At 50.2% G+C, this 19825-nt stretch overlaps 1 pseudogene; it reads left to right on the top strand.

The window, feature by feature from the left end:
- Positions 1-8246: 8246 nt before the first annotated feature.
- LOC114888520 lies at positions 8247-9337 on the top strand (annotated as a pseudogene).
- The last annotated feature ends 10488 nt before the right edge of the window (positions 9338-19825 follow it).

The following is a 19825-nucleotide window of genomic DNA, read 5'->3' as shown; positions in this document are numbered from 1 at the left end:
GGCAGAGGCCACAACAGTGAGAGGCCCACGTACCACAGAAAAAAAAAAAAGGTTTGAGAAATACCAGTCTAAAATAAATATTATTTAACTAATTCCATAAGCCCATAATGAAAGTCTGTGATAGGGAGCATGCAGGGACAGAGTGCTATGGAGAATGGAATGGTACAAGCCCCATCTGGTCTGGGCTGGGGAAGGGTGGTCAGGGAAGTCTTCCCTGGGGAGAAGATGCTTGAGGGAGGAGGAGAGAGAAGGGGTGAAGGAGGGGGAGGGGGAGAAGCTGTTAAATAGGCCTATCTTGAGAGGCCCAGCGTGGGGCAGAGACAGGCAGAGAGAACTATGTGGGCCATCTGGGAGGAAGGAGCATGGAAACTTTAAGGGAAGGAGAGAAGAGGCCTGCAGTTTGGAGAGCAGACAGGAGGATGGAATGACTTGAGGATGGAGGGGCAGGAAGGAGTCTTGTGGGGCTTTTTGGAGAGTTTGGCCTCTGAAAGGCAACAAGAAGCCACCGATGGGTTTAGTCATTCCTGTATTCAACAGCAGCTTGCCAGGTCATCCCTTGACCTGGCTGTCTTGGTTCTGGAGACACAAAGGTAAAAGCACCTGCAAGCCGCTTCCAGGCCAGCTGGGGGTCAAGACAGGTAGGAAATGGTCAAAGCAGACTCTCATCCCAGTTGAGCAAACTGGTATCTTGGGCTGGGTTTCCCCGTGGCAGACTCTACAGCAAGAATGTGCATGCCAGGGACTTCCCCAGCGGTCCAATGGTTAAGACTTAGCGCTTCCACTGCAGGGGGCGCAGGTTCGATCCCTGGTTGGGGAACTAAGATCCCACACGCCGCTCAGTGCGCCCAAAAAAAAAAAAAAAGAATGTGTATGCCATGCACCCCAATGTTCACTGCAGCACTATTTCCAATAGCCAAGACATGGAAGCAACTTAAATATCCAATGACAGAGGAATGGTTAAAGAAGATGTGGTGATGTGGTACATATATACAGTGAAATATTACTCAGCCATAAGAAAGAACAAAATAATGCCATTTGCAGCAACATGGATGGATTTAGAGATTATCATACTAAGTGAAGTAAGTCAGACAGAGAAAGACAAATATGATATCACTCATGTGGAATCTAATTTTTTTTAAATGATACAAATGGACTTATTTGTAAAACAGAAACAGACTCACAGATTTTGAAAACAGACTTATGGTGACCAAAGGGGAAACATGGGGTGGGGAGGGGATAAATTAGGAGCTTGGGATTAACATACACACACTACTGATATAAAATAGATAACCAAAAAGGACCTACTGTATAGCACAGGGAACTCTACTCAATATTCTGTAATAACCTATATGGGAAAAGAATCTGAAAAAGAATGAATACGTATATATGTATAACTGAATCACTTTGCTGCACACCTGAAACTAACACAAAATTGTAAATCATCTGTACTCCAATTAAAAAAAAAGGGGGGGGGGGCTTCCCTGGTGGCGCAGTGGTTGAGAGTCCGCCTGCCGATGCAGGGGACACGGGTTCGTGCCCCGGTCCGGGAAGATCCCACATGCCGCGGAGCGGCTGGGCCCGTGAGCCATGGCCGCTGAGCCTGCGCGTCCGGAGCCTGTGCTCCGCGGTGGGAGAGGCCACGGCAGTGGGAGGCCTGCGTACCGCTAAAAAAAAAAAAAAAGAATGAGTGTGCCAGTCACTTACTTGGGGGGTGATCCCAGGAAACACTGGTAGGAAAATGGAAAAGTGACACAGAGAAGGGTAGGAGCCAGTAGAGGGGGGTTGATGAGCGCCTCCCACCGGGGACCTCCAGGAGACCGCAAGGAACAGAGCTTCCTAAGGGAGAAGAGCTCTGGTTTCCATCATCTAGGTCTCATCTTTCACTGGCTGAGCCTGCTCCTGGGGACACTCCTGGCCTGTCTCTTGCACAGGGCAGGCCTGCTTCCACTGCAGAGAAAGCCATCTGGAAGAGCTGCAGGGTTGCCATGCCAAGGGGATATGGACAGGGCACTGACCGTTTCTGCCAAAATCAACCTGTACCGTGTCCAGAGCATTCTGTGGTCCCTTAAGTCATCTGCATTTGATTTAGGGTGATGACCTCGAAATCTCTAACTCCAGTTTTCACTTTTCCCCTGGCCTCCAAATCCTTAAGTCAACCAACCATCAGCCAGACCCCTCCCTTTGGATGTCCCATGAGCACCTCAAGTCATCAGATCCTAAACTTAATTCATGTGAATCTCCACCCCCACCAGCAAACCTCCACCTCCAGTTTCCCTATTGGTATGAATGGAATCCCAATTACCCAGTCACCCGAGCCAGAAACCAACTCCCTCTTCCCACTGCCTACAACCAGTTGATCACAGCCCCTCAATCCCATCACCCCTTGGTCTTCTCCATCACTCCCATCCTGAGGGTACCCCACTGCTTTAACCCAGATCCACACCTTGGCGCCCTGGCTGCCTTTCCCACCCCCCATCAGGCCATCCCTGATGCAGCCCAGTCGAACATTCCAAAACAGAGATCTGGCTGGATTTGTCCCCGGATCGAAATCCTTGATGCCTCCCCAGCTGCCCTGAGGATGGAGTCAAACACTTCTGTGTGGCAGAAAGGCTTTCCCGTCCCCTCCTAGCCAACCTAACATCCCACGCCATCATGACTACCATCCCACCACATACGCTCCAACTATTCTAAATTATTCCTAATTCCCCCGACACAAATCCATTCCTTTGCTAAATCCACTCTCTGAACTCAACATCCTCTGCCTTGTCCATCTGGCAAACAATCCTTTCAGTCTCAGCTCAACTCTGCCTCCTCTGGAAAGCCCACCCTGATTCCCCCCACGCTCCCACCGTATCTTAAACATCCTCCTTCGGAGCAAGGGCGTCATGAAATTGTGAAATTGTTGTTTAACCGCAGATCTGCCTCCCCTGTGAGAGCTCTTTGAGGGCAAGGCATTATTTCATCTCTGTTTTCCTCAGAAACTAGCACACAAACTGCTCCCAGAAAACCCTCCATAAATATTGGCCAACCAATGAAGTGACCAGGCTCAGGTGACACTGCTGGACAGTGGCCAAGCTGAGATGGGAAGCTGGACTCTTTCCCACCCTCACGTCAACACAGGTGACACTGACCTGTTAAGATGAGAAAGCAGATAATGGCCCTTCATCTCCCTGCACGGCGCTGAACCTTGTCAGCAGGACTCAGAGTCGTCAGGACAGTGGGGACAGTTTGCACTGAGCCATCCACACTCTCTCAGGACCAGAGGTAGGGTCAGACCAATAGACAGGCTTTGAACCTGGGCAGAGCGAGGAGTTTCTATCTCACTGGGCACTACAGACAGTCTTGACTTCAGGGCTACTGGGCTCTACCCACATGGACCAAATGGCCAGTGAGCATCGGGGCCAGCGATCTGCTGTCTGGTGGGTGACTCTGGACAAGTCGCTTCCCCTTCGTGGGCATCAATTTCCCCACCTGTAAAATGGCAACTTGAACCAGGTCCATTCCGGCTCAAAAATACTATGATTTGGGGAATTCCCTGGCAGTCCAGTGGTTAGGACGCTGCGCGTTTACTGCCGAGGGCGTGGGTTCAACCTCTGGTCAGGAAACTAGGATCCCACAAGCCACGTGGTGCGGCCAAAAAAAAAAAACAGTCAAAAAAAAAATACACAATGATTTTGGCTGTAATCGCCCCAAGAAACAAGACTGAGGGCCAAACCAGCGACTAGTGACATGATGTGGAAGAACACAGTGTTCGGGGACGACTGCCCACTGCCCAGCCTCTGCCCTCGGTACCTGTTGCCCTAGGTGAGTCCCTTTACCTTCCGCAGTTTCCTCATCTGTAAAAGAGGATAACGGCGACCACTCTGTGAGGCTGCTGTAAAGAGAAGTGCCCTGAACGACGTTAATGTGCCTGCTGCACTGCTTGACCCCTGGTTGATGCCATAATCAATGCGGTTTCTGTCCCCTGGTACTAGAAGACGCCTGTGGGTGCACAGCCCGAGACCAGCTCACCTCCTCCCCTCCCTGCCTCACCCCCAATCCCATCTGTGGCTTCCCTCACCGCTAAGCTCAGCTCCTCGCCGGAGGCTGGCAGAGTCCCCAAGTGGCCAGGTGAGCGTGGTCAACCACAGACGTGGCCACCCAAGATCCCAGACCAGAGTGGCAGGGCCTGGATCCACACTGAGGTCTGGGGTCTCCGAGCCCAGAACTCCTGTCACAAAGCAGCAGACCCCCGTGTGACACAGGCCCACTGGCTCACTGCCCACCCACTGTCCAGCCACCCTCCCTCTGTCCCCAGGTGACCCCACCGCATTCCTGTGGTTTGGAGTTTGCTGGTGTGAGGGCAACTGAAGTCTTGGCCCCCTCCCACCAGCAAATGGGGAGGGGTCTCCAGGGGCCAAATTCTTTTTCAAATGAGATTTCCGTGGTTTCCTCAGCTGAGGCGTCTGCGGAGCAGAGAACAAACAATGTGGCATTAAATTTCTCTGTGGAATTAAACAGGCCCCGCAAGTGAAGATCTAAGCATCTCTTTGGGCGTGGAGCCGACTTCGCCCGGTGCCAGGCTGCACTCCCACTGCTTTCCAGCCCCAGTGGTTGAGCAATCCCAGCTCCCGAGGCCATGTACCCCTTCCCCCACCAGCAGCCTCTCCACCCCGTGTGACCTCAGAATTGTCACCAGAGAAGGGCTCCAGCTTTTAATGGATTCAGCTGGGGCCCCCCCGACCCGGAGGCAGCTGGAAACCCCAAAACAGGGGCATCCTCCTGGGATGGGTCCACACCAGCTGTGTCTGATGCCCCCGCCACCACTGGGCGGGATTTCGGGATCAGGTTGCAAAGACTAGGGGAGGAGGTGAGACTGGCTGTCTCCCTGCATCCCCAGGCCCCAGCAGCGTATTCTAAATGGTCAGACCCCAAAAGTCACAGAGGAGAAAAGAATAAAGGTGCAGAACCACCGGCTGACTTTCCCCAATCCCCAGCCCGATACCATCTTAGACCCTGGCCAGAAAGGCCACTGCACATGTGGTCTGTCCATCCAAAAGAATATTATCCTGCCACTACTTCAGGCATGAAGTACTGATTCATGCAACAGCACGGATGAAACTTGAAATCATGTGCTAATTGAAAGAAGCCAGTCACAAAAGACCACAGAGTGTATGATTCCATTTATATCAAATACCCAGACTAGGTAAATCCATAGAGACAGAGCACAGGTTAGTGGCTGTCAGGGCCTGGGGGAGGGGGGAAGAGGGAGTGGCTGCTTAATGGGTCTGGAAGTTTCCTTTTGGGGTGATGAAAATATTCTGAAACTAGATAGAGGAGGTGGTTGCACAACACGGTGAATGTATCAAATGTCACTTAGGGTAAACTTTATACGTATTTTAACACACTAAAGAGAGACAGGCAAGACCCTTGCCCTGTGTCCCCAGCTGTAGAGCAATCCTGTTCTGGCCACCCCAGGGGAAGGAGGAGTCAGAAGGTCCTAGTGGATGCTCCCACCGGAGCCGTGGCCTCCCTTCTAGACCATACATGGCACACCAAGGACGATCATGTTCCAGCCTGAACAGTCCTCAGATTCTCCAGGTTCCTTTTCCTAAAGGCAAACCACACCCTGGGCCCCAGGGCCAGGCAAGGGACAGCTATTTGCAGGGGGAGTGAATGGTATTTAGGTCATCTGGCCTGGGCTCTCCACCCCTCCTGGTGCCGGATGGAAGCAGGAATGACAAGAGAAGAGGGGTCAGACCACAGGCCAGGGACTGGGACCCAAGGGCAAGCCCTCCCTGGGCAGCTACCTGCTGGCACAGAATTCTAAATCATCAGAACTACGAATTTGGCCCTGGCCTTCAAGGTCATTATGAAGGTATATATGTCAAGATAGAGGGGTAGACCATATTTGATTAACAGTTTGTAAGCTTGACTTTTGGCTTTGGAATATTTAGACTTGTGGTATTCGTCTGTATTTGTTTTCTGTTGCTGCATAACAAATGACCACAGACTGAGTGGCAAAAACACCCATTTATTAACTCACAGCTCTGCGGTGAGAAGTCTGGGTGAGTTCAACTGGGTTCTCTGCTCCCACAAGGCCAAAATCAAGGTGGGCTCTTATCGGGTGGTTCTGGGGAAGAATCCGCTCCCAGACTCGTTCAGATGGTTGGCAGAATCCAATTCCGTGTGGTTGCAGGACTGAGGTTCCCATTTCCCTGCTGGCTGTCAGCTGAGAGTTGCTCTTGACTGAAATCCTTCTCGTGCTTTCAATCTCTCTAACGTCCTATTCTGCTACCAGAGAGGAGAAAATGCTCTTCTTCTTATAAAGGGCTCATCTGATTAGGTCAGACCCATCTAATTAATCTCCATATTTTAAAGCCAACTGACTTGGGACTTTAACGATATCTGCAAAATTCCTTCATAGAGTACCTAGATTTGTTTTCTGTTTTTTAAATTTACTTATTTATTTATTTATTGGCTGCTTTGGGTCTTTGTTGCTGTGCGAGGGCTTCCTCTAGCTGCGACAAGCAGGGGCTACTCTTTGTTGCTGTGTGCGGGCTTCTCATTGCGGTGGCTTCTCTTTGTTGCGGAGCATGGGCTCTAGGCACACGGGCTGCAATGGTTGTGGCACGCGGGCTCAGCAGTTGGGGCTCGCGGGCTCTAGAGCACAGGCTCAGTGGCACACGGGCTTAGTTGCTCCAGGGCATGTGGGATCTTCCCGGACCAGGGCTAGAACCCGTGTCCCCTGCATTGACAGGCGGATTCTTAACCACTGCGCCACCAGGGAAGTCCCCCTAGATTTGTTTTTGATTGAGTAACCAGGGGATGGGGTCTTAGGATGGGGTCATCTTCAGAATTCTGCCTACCACTGCCTCCTTTTGAAATCTTCCCCCCAGGCCTTGAAACTGTTAGTGGGAGCCTGTTCCAGCCCAGCATGTCCACCTCTTTCAACCTCAGGATTTAACTCATGGGAACTTTGCTTAACCTAGAGCAAGCGTTGTCGACATCTGTGATACAAATGCCACCCTTTCTCCTTCAAGGACTTGATGAAATGCCACCTCCTCCATGAAGTCCTCAGCCTGAAACCCAGGCCGAATTAATCTCCCCCGGACAGCACTTTGCTGGTACCTCTCCTCTACGGCACATCCCAGCCTGCCTTAGGGTACAGCTGAGAGCTCTGAGTCCTCTCCAGACAAGGAGCCACCTGGGCAGGGGCCACTGGGCATTGGACACTGTGCCAGGCCCAGCAGGGACCCAGAGAGATGAATCAAAAGCCATCTCTGCCTTGGAGGACCCCTCGCAGTCCAGCAGGGCCAACGAACCTAGTGTACCCATCACTGTACATGCCTTCCAAACACCCTGTGATGCGCATACATTTACAAGTGAGGAAACTGAGGCTCAGAAACATTAATCAATTTTCCCAGAGTCACGCGGTCCATCTATGGGAGAAATTGGGTGTCCAGCTCCAGAGACTAAACCTGTAACTCCCACACTAAAAAATCTTAAAGAATTTGGGAATTCCCTGGCGGGCCAATGGTCAGGACTCAGTGCTTTCACTGCCGAGGGCCCGGGTTCAATCCCTGGTGGGGGAACTAAGATCCCACAAGCCACATGGCATGGCCAAAAAAAAAATCTTAAAGAATTCAAACCCCCTGACTTCTCATCTGGGGTCAGACACTGTTACTCGGGCTGTCACCTGCTGTACCCACTCCAGTGTTTCCATGGCTTCACTTATAAAGATGTCTTTCTCAGACAGGTGCAATGGGCATAGGCTCTGTTACTCATAGCTCTTCAGGAACTCAAGCCCCTTACAGCCCACTGTAGTAAGGGCCTTGCCATCCTCCCCTGGGTCCTCCACATCCGGCCACCGGACAGGGGAAGAGAGTGAGCCACGGTGAAGTTTTCAGAGGTCAGACCAGGACATGGCATGGTTTACATATCTTCAGCCACATTCCACCGGCCAGAACTCAGCCCATGATTCTGTCTGACTGCAGGGGAGACTGGGAAATGTAGTCTTACTATGTGCCCAGGAGGGAAAGGAATTGAATTTGAAGGACAGACACATGGGTGTTGCCATGAAGGCCACACGCTTTGGCCACATGTGGCTCCAGGGGTGCTGTATGCAAAGGGCTGCTTGGTACCGTCAGTGACAACAGAACTAAGCTCAAGAAGTGAAGACAGGGGTGCCTAGCGAAGCTCCGGAGGCGGCGGCCACAGACCCAGTGGTGTGCAGAATTATAAGGCTGTCTGCTGAGATTTGAAAAATGACAACAAATGAAAGTATCAACATCTTTAGTTCAGCATCCCTGGCTGTGGGACATGGAGACTCACTTTTACCTGAGAATCCTCTGCAGGAACCATTTTAAAATGCTTGGAACTATATGTTGAATAATTATACAAAGTTCCAGATGGCAACATGGGGATCCCTCACAGTTCATGAGGTCCTTTATTTCTTGTTCTGTTTACCTGGATTTTTGTTTCAATTTATACCTTACATGACAAAGTACAAAATTCAAAAGGATAAACCAGAAACGTGGGGAAAATCAATGGAAATATTTTAATCATTTTTGTATCCAGCTTCTTTGATTTGTGGAACCTATTACTTTACAGAGTAGTTCAATATTCCTTATGATTGGGAAACAATGCCAAGATGGTACATGCTTTTGGCAAGATGCTTTGGCTGTGCAGTGATTGAGGATACATGGCACTACTTCCTGCATAGGCTCTTACACCACAAAAGAGTACATAAGTATATTCGTAAATTTTGTCATGAGCTTCAGGCGCCATTTGGAATGGAAGCTGAATATGCACATCCTCTGGAAACCCTAATTCTTGGAACTGGATATTTCATTGGAATCATGCTTTTTTTTGTTTTGTTTTGTTTTGTTTTGCAGTACGTGGGCCTCTCACTGTTGTTGCCTCTCCCGCTGCGGAGCACAGGCTCCGGACGCGCAGGCTCAGCGGCCATGGCTCACGGGCCCAGCCGCTCCGCGGCATGTGGGATCCTCCCGGACCGGGGCACGAACCCGTGTCCCCTGCACCGGCAGGCGGACTCTCAACCACTGCGCCACCAGGGAAACCCTGGAATCATGCTTTTATGTGATCCTGTTATTCTTCTTTGGGCCTGGATGACCGTTTATTTTACAGAAACTGTTGATGTCCATAGTGCTTATGACATTCCTCTCAACCCTTTAAATCTCATTCCTTTCTATCCCAGCATCACAATTTCCACCACGTGAACTTCATTGGAAACTATGCTTCGACATTTACATGGTGGGATAGACTTTTTGGAACAGACTCTCAATTTATTGCCTACAATGAGAAGATGAAGAAGGTTGAGAAAAAGACTGAATAAACACCTCACATAAACCTTCCTCAAGTTACACTTTTCCTGAATTGAAGCTAGTAGCTAACATTGCTTCTTCTGGGGAGTGGAAATAAACATGTGTCTTGGTTGCTAAGTGATAAAAAAAACATTAACAACTTTTAATTATCTCCCTAGTGGGAACTTTTATATGTTTAAGTACAGTTTCCCTGAGGAAGCTTTAAAGGCCATGTTGCTAACCTTACAAAAAGGATTTTAGTGATGGAAGGAATATTAATGTATGTCTTTTCCCCAAGTTGTACCATAGGCCTGAAGCTGAAATTGGTCTTCAAACCTTTTAAATATATAGTGGCCATTTCAAGAACTCTTAGTGGCATTGAACTTTAAACACTTTTTTGGAATTTGCTTAAAGATCAAATGCCATGGGTTGAGCCACACCAATCTGTATAGTGTGAGTGAGTGCTGACTCTGAAACAGCCAGCACCGGGAATTTCTGCTCTTATCTGGAGCTGACCAGTTTGCGGTGACTCTCTTTCTTTGAGAAGTCCGTTTTGATTGCAATGTACTACACTTGTCTATAAATTAAGGCATTTCTGAATTGATGAAAGATTATTTTAGTCTAAAGGTTTTCAGTTTACTTGAATTTTTTCAACACTGAGCTTTATTTCTACTATTTACCCTTTCTTTTTTGTATATCAAGTTTTCATTATACTTAAAGCTGTATCTTGAAACTCTGTGTACTGACTTGCTGTATTTGCACTTGGAGCTATTGAAATAAACGTGATTTTGTTTGAAAAAGAAAAAAAAAAAAAAGAAGTGAAGACAGGGCGGGCATACCGGCAGGGGCCGGGGATTTGTGAGAGCACAGAGTGTCCTCTTAGTCACCCACTAGGCTTAGCAGGAGGCCTTGCTCATCCGATGAGCTCACCTTGGGCCTAGGGCTATGCAGGATTACCAGCAGCACCCCCGTCCTCCCCCGAGCTGGCCAGGGCCCCCTTCTCCAGGCCGCCAGGCCCTGGACAGATGATCCAGCAGCTTTGGCCATGGCTGCTCTGGCCAGGGGTAAGGCACAGGCGCTGAGGTCCCTAGGAGTAGCCACACTCCTCCCCTCCCCGCAGCTGGGCAGGCTCAAGGGTCGCAGTGCTGAGCCCCCAGCCTGTCTGTGACTGGATACAGGTGGCTGATTTTCTTTTCAGATTTAACCCTGAGGTATAAAAATCACCAAATTATGTCCCAAAGCCAAGGACAAATTATTTGGTCCAGAGGAGTCACATGACTTAGCCCTGGTCAGAGTGATGCAGACTCTGTCTGTCACGAGGGAAGAAGGGGTGGGAAAGAAAAGGGATGTTCCAATAGGAAGCATGTGCACACCTGCACTGGGGCCCACCCAGCGCACTCCCCGGAGAGCGGAGGAGAGGAGATGCCAAGGTCCCAGCCCTGGGTCCCAGGAGAATGGGTATCCCTGAGGCCACACGACCCGGTGCAGTGGGAATGGGGCTGCAGTAACCACCCCGCATTGCCTCCACATGTCTCTGTGCGGGTTGGGGGAGAGCCCCGGAAGGCAAGGACCTGAGTCTCAGTCTGATTCTCTCACCACTTGCAATGGGTCCTTAAGCAACATCCCACCCCTCCCGGCCCGAACCTCAGCTGACCCATCAGTCCAGGGAGGTCTGACCACATACCCTACAGGTAACCCAGAATGATCCATTTTCTTCCAGGGGGAAGAAAATTTTAGAATTCAACATATATGTGTCCACGTGTTTTTCTATCTAAAAGTAAGAAAGGAATTTAGCTCTACTAATAATTAACTTAAAATAGACCCAGGGCCTCCCTGGTGGCGCAGTGGTTGGGAGTCCGCCTGCCGAGGCAGGGGACACGGGTTCGTGCCCCGGTCCAGGAAGATCCCACTTGCCGCGGAGCAGCTGGGCCCGTGAGCCATGGCCGCTGAGCCTGCGCGTCCGGAGCCTGTGCTCCGCAACGGGAGAGGCCACAGCAGTGAGAGGCCCGCGTATCACAAAAAAAAAAAAAAAAAAAAAAAAAATTGACCCAGGCACCCCAACTCAGTCTGTTCTGGTCAGTCGTGTCCTCCACATTAGTCAACGTCTGGAAGGAGGTACAGCCGCTCCATCAGGCAGAGAACTTGAGGATGGCACCCTCACTCTATCACTCAACTTCCAACCTATGGGAACATGTTGCCATTTACATATGCCCAGTTCAGTGGAATTCACAGATTGCAATGTCTGATTCAAACTAAATTAACCTGCCTTAGAAAAGGACAAGTGACCTAAAAAGATTTCTGCCAAGAAACGGCAAGAAAATAGACACACTTCCCCTGATCCTAGGCCACGATTTCATCTGACATTTCAGGAAGGAGAAGCAAGGGTTGCGTGTTGAGTGCTCCAGCGGAGATTTCCAAAAGTAAAATCTTTTTTCATGAGGATAAGGGTGAAGTTTAAACAGTCGTTAAGGAAGTAATTCTTTTTGGAAGGACTATAGTATGAGAGAGAATTTAGAGATAACGTTGAAAAGTGTTCCTATTGTTTATATGATTCTATTGCTGAAAACCTTGTGTGTTCCCAAGATCTTTCATATCCACCCTTCAAAGAAAACAAAAAGGAATTTTTAACTTGCTTAAAAACCTTCCAAATGAAGAGTTTGAGTGAGTGTAAAATCCATTTGGTGAAAGTATTAAAATGCAACATATTCCAATCTCTTTGCAGGAAGAACTGATTGACATGAGAGAAGATGGAAATTTGAAAGTCAATTTTGAACAGAACCTTTGCATAATTGGTGGATGGCATTGAAAACTGAAAAATGAATGTCATGGTTTAATGAGCAGAGCCCACAATGCACCTCATCCGTCTGGATCTAGATATTTTCACGAGGCCTCCTTTTCAGCTGTGACAGCCTTTAAAACTGAATATTGAAATAAACCGCACTTAGTACCAGACATTCAAGTCACTGTGTGAAACCAGGATCTTCAAAAGTAAAGAAGGATATTCAATGGTGTCGCTCTCGTTATGACAGCAAAAAGGGATTTTAGGCCATTATAAAATGAAATGCCATAAAAATTTCTTTAAAACAGTTTTTATTACCTCTTTCGTTTCTAGTTATATAGTTTTATAATGTGTGCAAAATAATAATATACATAATGTCTAGTTTATTCATATATTATAGTGTACCTAATATTTTATAATACATATACTTTTGTAATGTACATGCTATTGTATATTTACGGATATAGTTCATGCTTATGATTTATTAGGTTCTATGTATATAATTTATAAACAAATAGGTATCGGGGATGCCTGCTCAACATTGTTTACTTATGTTGTATGAACAATAAAGTTTGAGTTCGGGGTGATGGCAATGGCCAAGGGGCCCCTCCAGCTCTGGCATTGGAGGCCACGTGGAGAACACTCTGCTCTGAGTGGAGACATTCATAACAGAGATGGCCCTAGATTGGGCCTCACCTGGCATACAGGTGGAGGTTCAGGCATGCACATTTTATAGCTAGGGAGTCACAAGTACAAAAGAGTAAGACATGAGGAAGGCTTCACCTCGCAAGGGCAGCCCCATCATAAAGACCAAAATCCCCTCCCCAGGGATAAGAAGGACCACAGTCTTCCCCTTCTCACCCCTCCCACTGCAGCAGAAGGAAAACAAGACTTTCCTTCTGCTCAGGGGCTCTGAGAGGGTAACTGTCTTTCCCGGAGCATCACAGTAAATTGGCAATGGAAACTAAGTGTAAATGCAGCCATCCAGAGTGCTAGGTATGGCCTTCTACCTGCTCTGCTCTCTCTGGGCCTTGATGCAGAGCCTGGTGTTTAGTTACCAAAGTTCTCACTCTTGTCTCTGTTGGGAAGCCCTTCCTGCTATTCATTTCAGTCTTGCATGCTGCAAATAAAGCCTAGAATGTTCAGGAGGTTCACCAGTTCAGCCTTCTGCCCCATTGTAGCAAAGAGTATCCCTCTCCAATCTTTGACATCTGTCTTAACCCCAGAGAAGAGAGTCCCAGAGAAAAGTAAGGTCTGCACCTCTGCTACCCTCTCAAGGGTTTCAGCAACTCCCTGAAGCAAGATGATCTTTTCTCTGGCACAAAGATGTCCACATCGCTCCCTCCCTGCTCCTGCTCTGCTTAAAAGCATCCCTGTATCTCCATCACCCACAGCAGAAAAGCCAGGCTGCTTAGGCTGACCTCCATGCCCTTGACCCCCTAGGTCAGCCCACCTGCATCACTCACCAGCAAGAAACAGAAACCACACTAGCTAATTTAAGCAGAAAGGAATTTCATGCAGGTAATTCTATGCTGACAAAATCACCAGAAAGGCTAAAGGAACAGGCTGCACTGGCAGGAATGGCTCCCAGAGAAACATGGGACGCACCTTGCGAAACACCTCCTCTGACACCGTCAGGAAGGTAAAAAATCAGGAGCCGCCCAGGGTCTACTGGCTTCAAGAAGCATCACCTAACTGATCCAGGGGTCAGGAGACCATTTCAGCAACAGCTTCTCCATACCCACAAAACTGGATACTGGATGCTAGAAGGCAGCCGCCCCCCAAAATCAGTGTCTCTACAACCAGGCTGAGCAACAAGCCATGTTCCCAAGTCCGTTCAACTGACAGAGCCTGTTGCCCAATCAGAACTCTAGCAGCAACAGAGTCTGAGGAACACAGTGGTCAGCGTCCAGCTTCTCCAGCTAAGGAAGGTTCACGAGGAGAAGAGTGGGTGGAGGTCGATGCTATATACACACTGTCTCTCCAGATTCTTCTCCCAGCATTCTTCCCACCCTCACCCTGAGTTCCAGCTACAGGGAACACTCCAATGGTCCTGGGAGCGCCCCAGGCTCCTTCTCACCTCTCTGACTTTGCCCAGGCGGGTCACCATACCCCTCCATTTTGAATGTGCTCTGAGTCTGAGACGCTTTCTCTGGTGCCAGGAGACAGGGGTTACTATAGCCCAAAGCTGTCCAACAGAAATATAATCAACATGTAATTTTAAACTTTCTAGTAGCCACATGTTGAATAATGGCCACCCACAAAGTATCAAGTCTTAACTCCTGAAACTTTCTAATGTTACCTTATTTGGAAAAAGGATCTTTGCAGATGTAATTAAGTAAAGGATTTCATGGTAAGATTACCCTGGGTTATCTAGGGGAGCCCTAAATGTCATCATATGGTCTTCATAAGACGGAGGTAAAAGATAACACAGACAGGGGAGAAAGCAAAGTAAAGACAAGGCAGAGATTGGAGCAACGTGGCCACAAGCCCAGGAATTCCAGGGCAGCCACCAGAAGGTGGGAGAGGCAAGGGACAGATTCTCTCCAACAACCCAATTTCAGGTTTCTAGGCTCCAGCCTGCAAATGAATATATTTTTGATGTTTTAAACCACCAGGTTTGTGGCAATTTGTCAGAGCAGCCTCAGGAAACTAATAAAACACATGTCAAATAGTGAAAAGAAGCAGGTGAAATTAATTTTAATAGTATCTTTTATTTAACCCAATATCTATAAAATATTATCAACATGTTATCAATATAAAAAGCATCAACGAGATATTTACATTCTTTTTTTCATACTAAGTCTTTGAAATCTGAATCGTGTTTCTCGCCTATGACACGTTTCAGTTTGGACCAGCCACATCAAAAGGGCTGAATAGCCACATGTGACTAATGGCTACCAGAGAGGACCAAGCATTTCCCCTCCTTTGTAGGATTTGGGGAGCACCAGCCTGGGATTTGGGGACTTATTTGCCTATGAGTCATCCTCTCCCATAGACAGCATGCTCCTTGGGAGCAGGAACCTTGTCCCATTCATCTTGGTATCCCAGTGCCTAAACACAAGAATATTCAATGAATTTTTTTTGTTTGTTTTTTTGCGGTACGCGGGCCTCTCACTGTTGTGGCCTCTCCCATTGCGGAGCACAGGCTCCGGAAGCGCCGGCTCAGTGGCCATGGCTCACGGGCCCAGCCGCTCTGCGGCACGTGGGATCTTCCCGGACCGGGGCACGAACCCGTGTCCCGTGCATCGGCAGGCGGACTCTCAACCACTGCGCCACCAGGGAAGCCCCCAGTGAATGTATTTTGAATGAATGTGTAACAGATTCTCTACAAGAAAAAAAAGCCCTTTCAGAAACTACATTTTTTGTTTGTTTGATTTTCCCTCTTCCTTAGTGAGAGGAGTTCAGGATCCCTCAAAATATAGGCTTGGAATCCCTTCGCTTGGAAGGGTAGATGTAGACCAAGTTGCCCCCAGCAGCCAGGAAAATGCTATATGTTGAAGTTGGAAAGAAACGCTGTGAATAGGCCTGCGTCTATTAAAGAAGTTGAATCTGTAATTAATAATCTTCCAAAACTGAAAGCATAAGGCCCCAATGAGTTTACTGGTGAATTCTACCAAACATTTAAGGAAGAAATCCCAATTCTCTACAATCTCCTTCAGAAGCTAGAAACAGAGAGAATACTCTAACTCATTCTATGAGGCCAACATCACTCGAATACCACAACCAGACAAAGACATTACAAGAAAACCACAGATCAGTATCTCTCATAAGCATCGATGCAAACATCCTCAACAAAATATTAGCAACTTGAGCCCAACAATGTATAAAAAATTATACAACACAACCAAGGGAGATGTATCCCAGGTATGCAAGCTTGGTTCAATATTCAAAAATCAGCTAATGTACTCCATCACATCGACAAGCAAAAGAGGGGAAAAAAATCACACACTCATATCCATAGATGCAGAAGAAACTCTGTCCCACCCCTTGGGAGGCTGACGATGTCGAGAGGAGGTGAGGGGAAGGTAGGGGGAGCAGAGGGAGGTGGGGGATGAGGCAGAGGCAGCGGGGGGTGAGTGGGCGGGGTCTGTGAGGTGACTGAGGCTGGAATCAGTGTTCCTGGGACTGGCTTAAGGTGAAGGAAGCAACCAAATGTGAACCAAAAGAGTCAAACCTGCCAAGAAAGACTGTAACCCTCAGGCGCAGGGTGATAAGCCTGGGGCTCCCAGACCTGAAGAACTGCAAAAACTGGCCTCGGTGTCAGCCCCCAGGAAGGCAGCCAGGGCCAACACCGCTCCAATCCTGGCCCGACACTTTGACCCCCTGTAACCTGCCGCTTCCACCTGAGCATCTCAGTAGCTGGCTGCCCGTGAATAAGGCTGCTGTGGGCAGTGCACCCTGTTTTGCAGCTGCATCCACCCCAAGGGAGGGGCACCATTTTCTTCATTCAAAGACACAACTGCTGGGCTTCCCTGGTGGCGCAGTGGTTGAGAGTCCGCCTGCCGATGCAGGGGACACGGGTTCGTGCCCCGGTCCGGGAAGATCCCACATGCCGCGGAGCGGCTGGGCCTGTGAGCCATGGCCGCTGGGCCTGCGCGTCCGGAGCCTGTGCTCCGCAATGGGAGAGGCCACGACACTGAGAGGCCCGCGTACTGCAAAAATAAAAAATAAAAAAGACACAACTGCTCACCAGGCTATGGGCCAGCTGGGCTGCGTGAACACCCAGAGACCCCTTTCAATGCCACCATCAAGAGGGATCACCTTTCACAACTTGGCATAGTTGTGCTCCCTCGCCTCCCATGACGCAAGATCATCACGCCTCCATGAAGCCACAGAGCATCAAACACTTTCAGGTCGGAAGCCCTTCCCCTGAGCATTATGGGGGCACTGGGCAGCCCACCCACCCCTGAGATCAGCCACTTCCGAGGTCACCATGAGTCCCTGGGCTGGAGACTTTGCTGGCTTCCTAGCTTCAGACTGACCTACCCAGATGGAGCTCAGCTCTTCCAGCAGCGACCCTCCCCCACGATGGCTGGATGCCCCCTCACAATACTCTGGGACCCCTGGCACAGAACACGGAGGGATTGGAGCCAGGGAGAGGGAATGCCTGGACTTTTGGACTTCCTGCCATCACTCCCACATGGAACTTCCACAACACCGTGCAGAGGGATAGTCCATGAGTGAATGAATGAAGTCCAGCAAGGCTTTGAGCCCCTTCTCAAAGCCCTCTAGACACTCAGAGCCTCCTCCCCTTGAGTTAGAAGCCTATTCCCAGGCTAAGAAGAAAAGACAATATCTGTGCCCCGCCTGAGTTCCAACGGGCCCCTACGGGGTGCCTGCCAGTGCAGCCCAGAGAGCACAGGAGGGGCCTTTGGGAAGGGTCTCCTGTCCCCTGGCATCTTGCTCCCCCAAGGCCAAGGCTTCACTCTCTGCTAGCCCTGCCAAGCCCCGGTTCCTCCCCTGGCTGGCACTGGGTGAAGGGAATGCCTACAGTACACCTCGGTCCTAACAAGCCCTGTCCAAGCAGGGGTTCCCCTGAGCACGTGGTTCCCAGGGAGGGGATGGGCAGCAGGAAGCTTGGGACCCCCCCCCCCCACTCACACACACCCTGCCCCAGTGCCCACCAGGGCCAGGCCGCCCCCAGTGCTTCCCTTCCCCCGCCCATGCCAGCCCCACCTGAGCAGTCCAGACCTGTGGGTGGGGCCTGCCGGCTGTCAGGCCACGTGTAGGGCCTGGGAGGGAGGAAAGAGGGCGGGGCTGGCCGGCTGCTCTTAAGGCGGAGCTGGAGGTGAACTGCACCTCCCCCTACTCCTCACCTGGGCTCTGACAGCCTCTCTCCGTCCCCAGGAGCCAGTAGTGAACGCAGGAGTGTCTTGCCTGCCCGGGACACCAGGTAGGTGCCATTATTCTTTAAGGAGAAGAGAGAGAGGCTCAGCTTCTCCACCTCTCCTGGGGCTCGGAGTGAAGGTGGAGAGAAATGCGGGGAGAGGCTGGGCATGAGCGGAAGATGGTCTCGGGACCACAGACCCGAGTTCTGCACTTTGGGAGAACTTAATCTGCAGCCCTCAGTGTACAGATGAGAGAACTGTGGTCCAGGGAGGGGAAGAGGCTTGCCCGGGGGGCCCCCGAGGCTTGGGAAGGGAATGGACCCAGAACCCAGCCTCCTGCCTCCCAGCCCAGAGTCCCTGGGGCCTGGTCGTGAGCTGAGCCCCCGTGCTGGGCCTTTCAGAGGCCACCAGGAATCCAGGGGGTGGCGGCATGGCCTGCACTGGTCCTGCGGGTCCCTGCCTGCTGTCCCAGGGTCTGCTTCACTGGGTCTGGGTGGAGAGCATGGGACAATCAAAGTCACTCTTCGAGCAAGGGGGTGGAGTGGGGAATTGGGCTATTGGGGCAAGGTGCTTTGGGGGAGATTCAGCCTTCCCCCTCTGCCACCCTCTCCCTCCATTGACCTGGGCTTGTAGAAGGGAAAGAGTAAGTCAGGAGAAGAAGCTGATCCAGGCAAAGAAATGGATGAGGGGATTTGCCCAGGAATCAGGATCCCCCTGCCTCCAGAGCCCTTGGGAACAAAGAAAGAGATTCCGGTCCAGTGAGTGGGCGGGTCCTATAAAAAGGGGCCCTCCCTACCCACTACAGCCCGCCTACATACATACACACAGCACTGAGCCCAGGGACCTTCCCTTCACCTTTAGAGCAGGAAGGAAAGAGCTAGAGAAGTGTGCTGGTGGGGACAGGAGAGGGAAGATGTCCAGGAATAAAGGAGTGAGACCAGCCCCGGGAGGTCCAGTGGTGCTTCAGGGAGTGTTAAAAGTGAGAAGAGTTTGAAGAAGATCCCAAGGGGCTGCCTGCCCTTTGCTCAATCCCAGGCCTGTCCCGCTGGGTTCCGGAACCCCAGAACGGGCAGAGAGAGGTGAAAGGGATCTTAAATCTATGAAGCAGTGGCATAGAGTGTGGGACTTGGAGCCAAGACCACCTGGGTTCAAATCCCAGTTCCACTACCGGGTTCTGTGGGTTGTATGACCCCAGGCAAATCCCTTAACCTCTCCAGCCCCACAGGAATAGTACCTTTTTCAAAGAACCATTGAGAAAATGAAATGAGTATGTTTTAAGTGTCTGTTATGATCACATTCCCATTATACAGATGGGAAAACTGAGGCCCAGAGAGGAACGGATACTTGCCCAGCGTGGCACAAAAGTACTTTCCAAATCAGTAGGCAGACATCCTGGGTCCGGGTCCTGGTTCTGGGGGAGGACCCAGGTCCCCAGTGTGCTCCCCAAGGACCGTAACCCCAGGCTCCTCTTTGAGGCCCAGCCAAAAACCCTGCAGGATGTGCTGAGATCCTGCCCTGACAAACCCAGGCCGCTTGGAGCCAAAGCTCCACGTCCTCAGCTGCCCCCAGAAAGGAGCTCGGAGGCCCGTTCCCTTCCACTGCCATTTATAGACACGCTTCCCGAGCCTGGGATGCGCCCGCCCGCTCCAGGACCTGGCCAAGGAAAAGTCTGGCAGCAGGGCTGGCAGGAGCCATGGGGGAGAAGAGGGTTCTGGCTTCTCTCATTAACTTACTGTGCGAACTTGGGGCAACTCACACCCCCTCTCTGGACCTCAGGTGTTCCTCGGCATTTGAACTCTGTGTGGTATAAGGAGCTAACAGTCTAAAGTCCACAGCCTGCGTTTGAATCCCAGCTCTACCACTTTTCTGGATGTGTGGCAGATACAGATTTCTTAACCTCTCTGAATCTC

This window comes from Monodon monoceros, unplaced genomic scaffold (genome assembly GCF_005190385.1).
Source record: "Monodon monoceros isolate NGI ecotype Baffin Bay Population unplaced genomic scaffold, NGI_Narwhal_1 Super_Scaffold_9, whole genome shotgun sequence".
NCBI classification, from domain to species: Eukaryota; Metazoa; Chordata; class Mammalia; order Artiodactyla; family Monodontidae; genus Monodon; species Monodon monoceros.
Note: the sequence above shows the minus strand (reverse complement) of the source record. Positions and strands in the feature narration are given on the sequence as shown.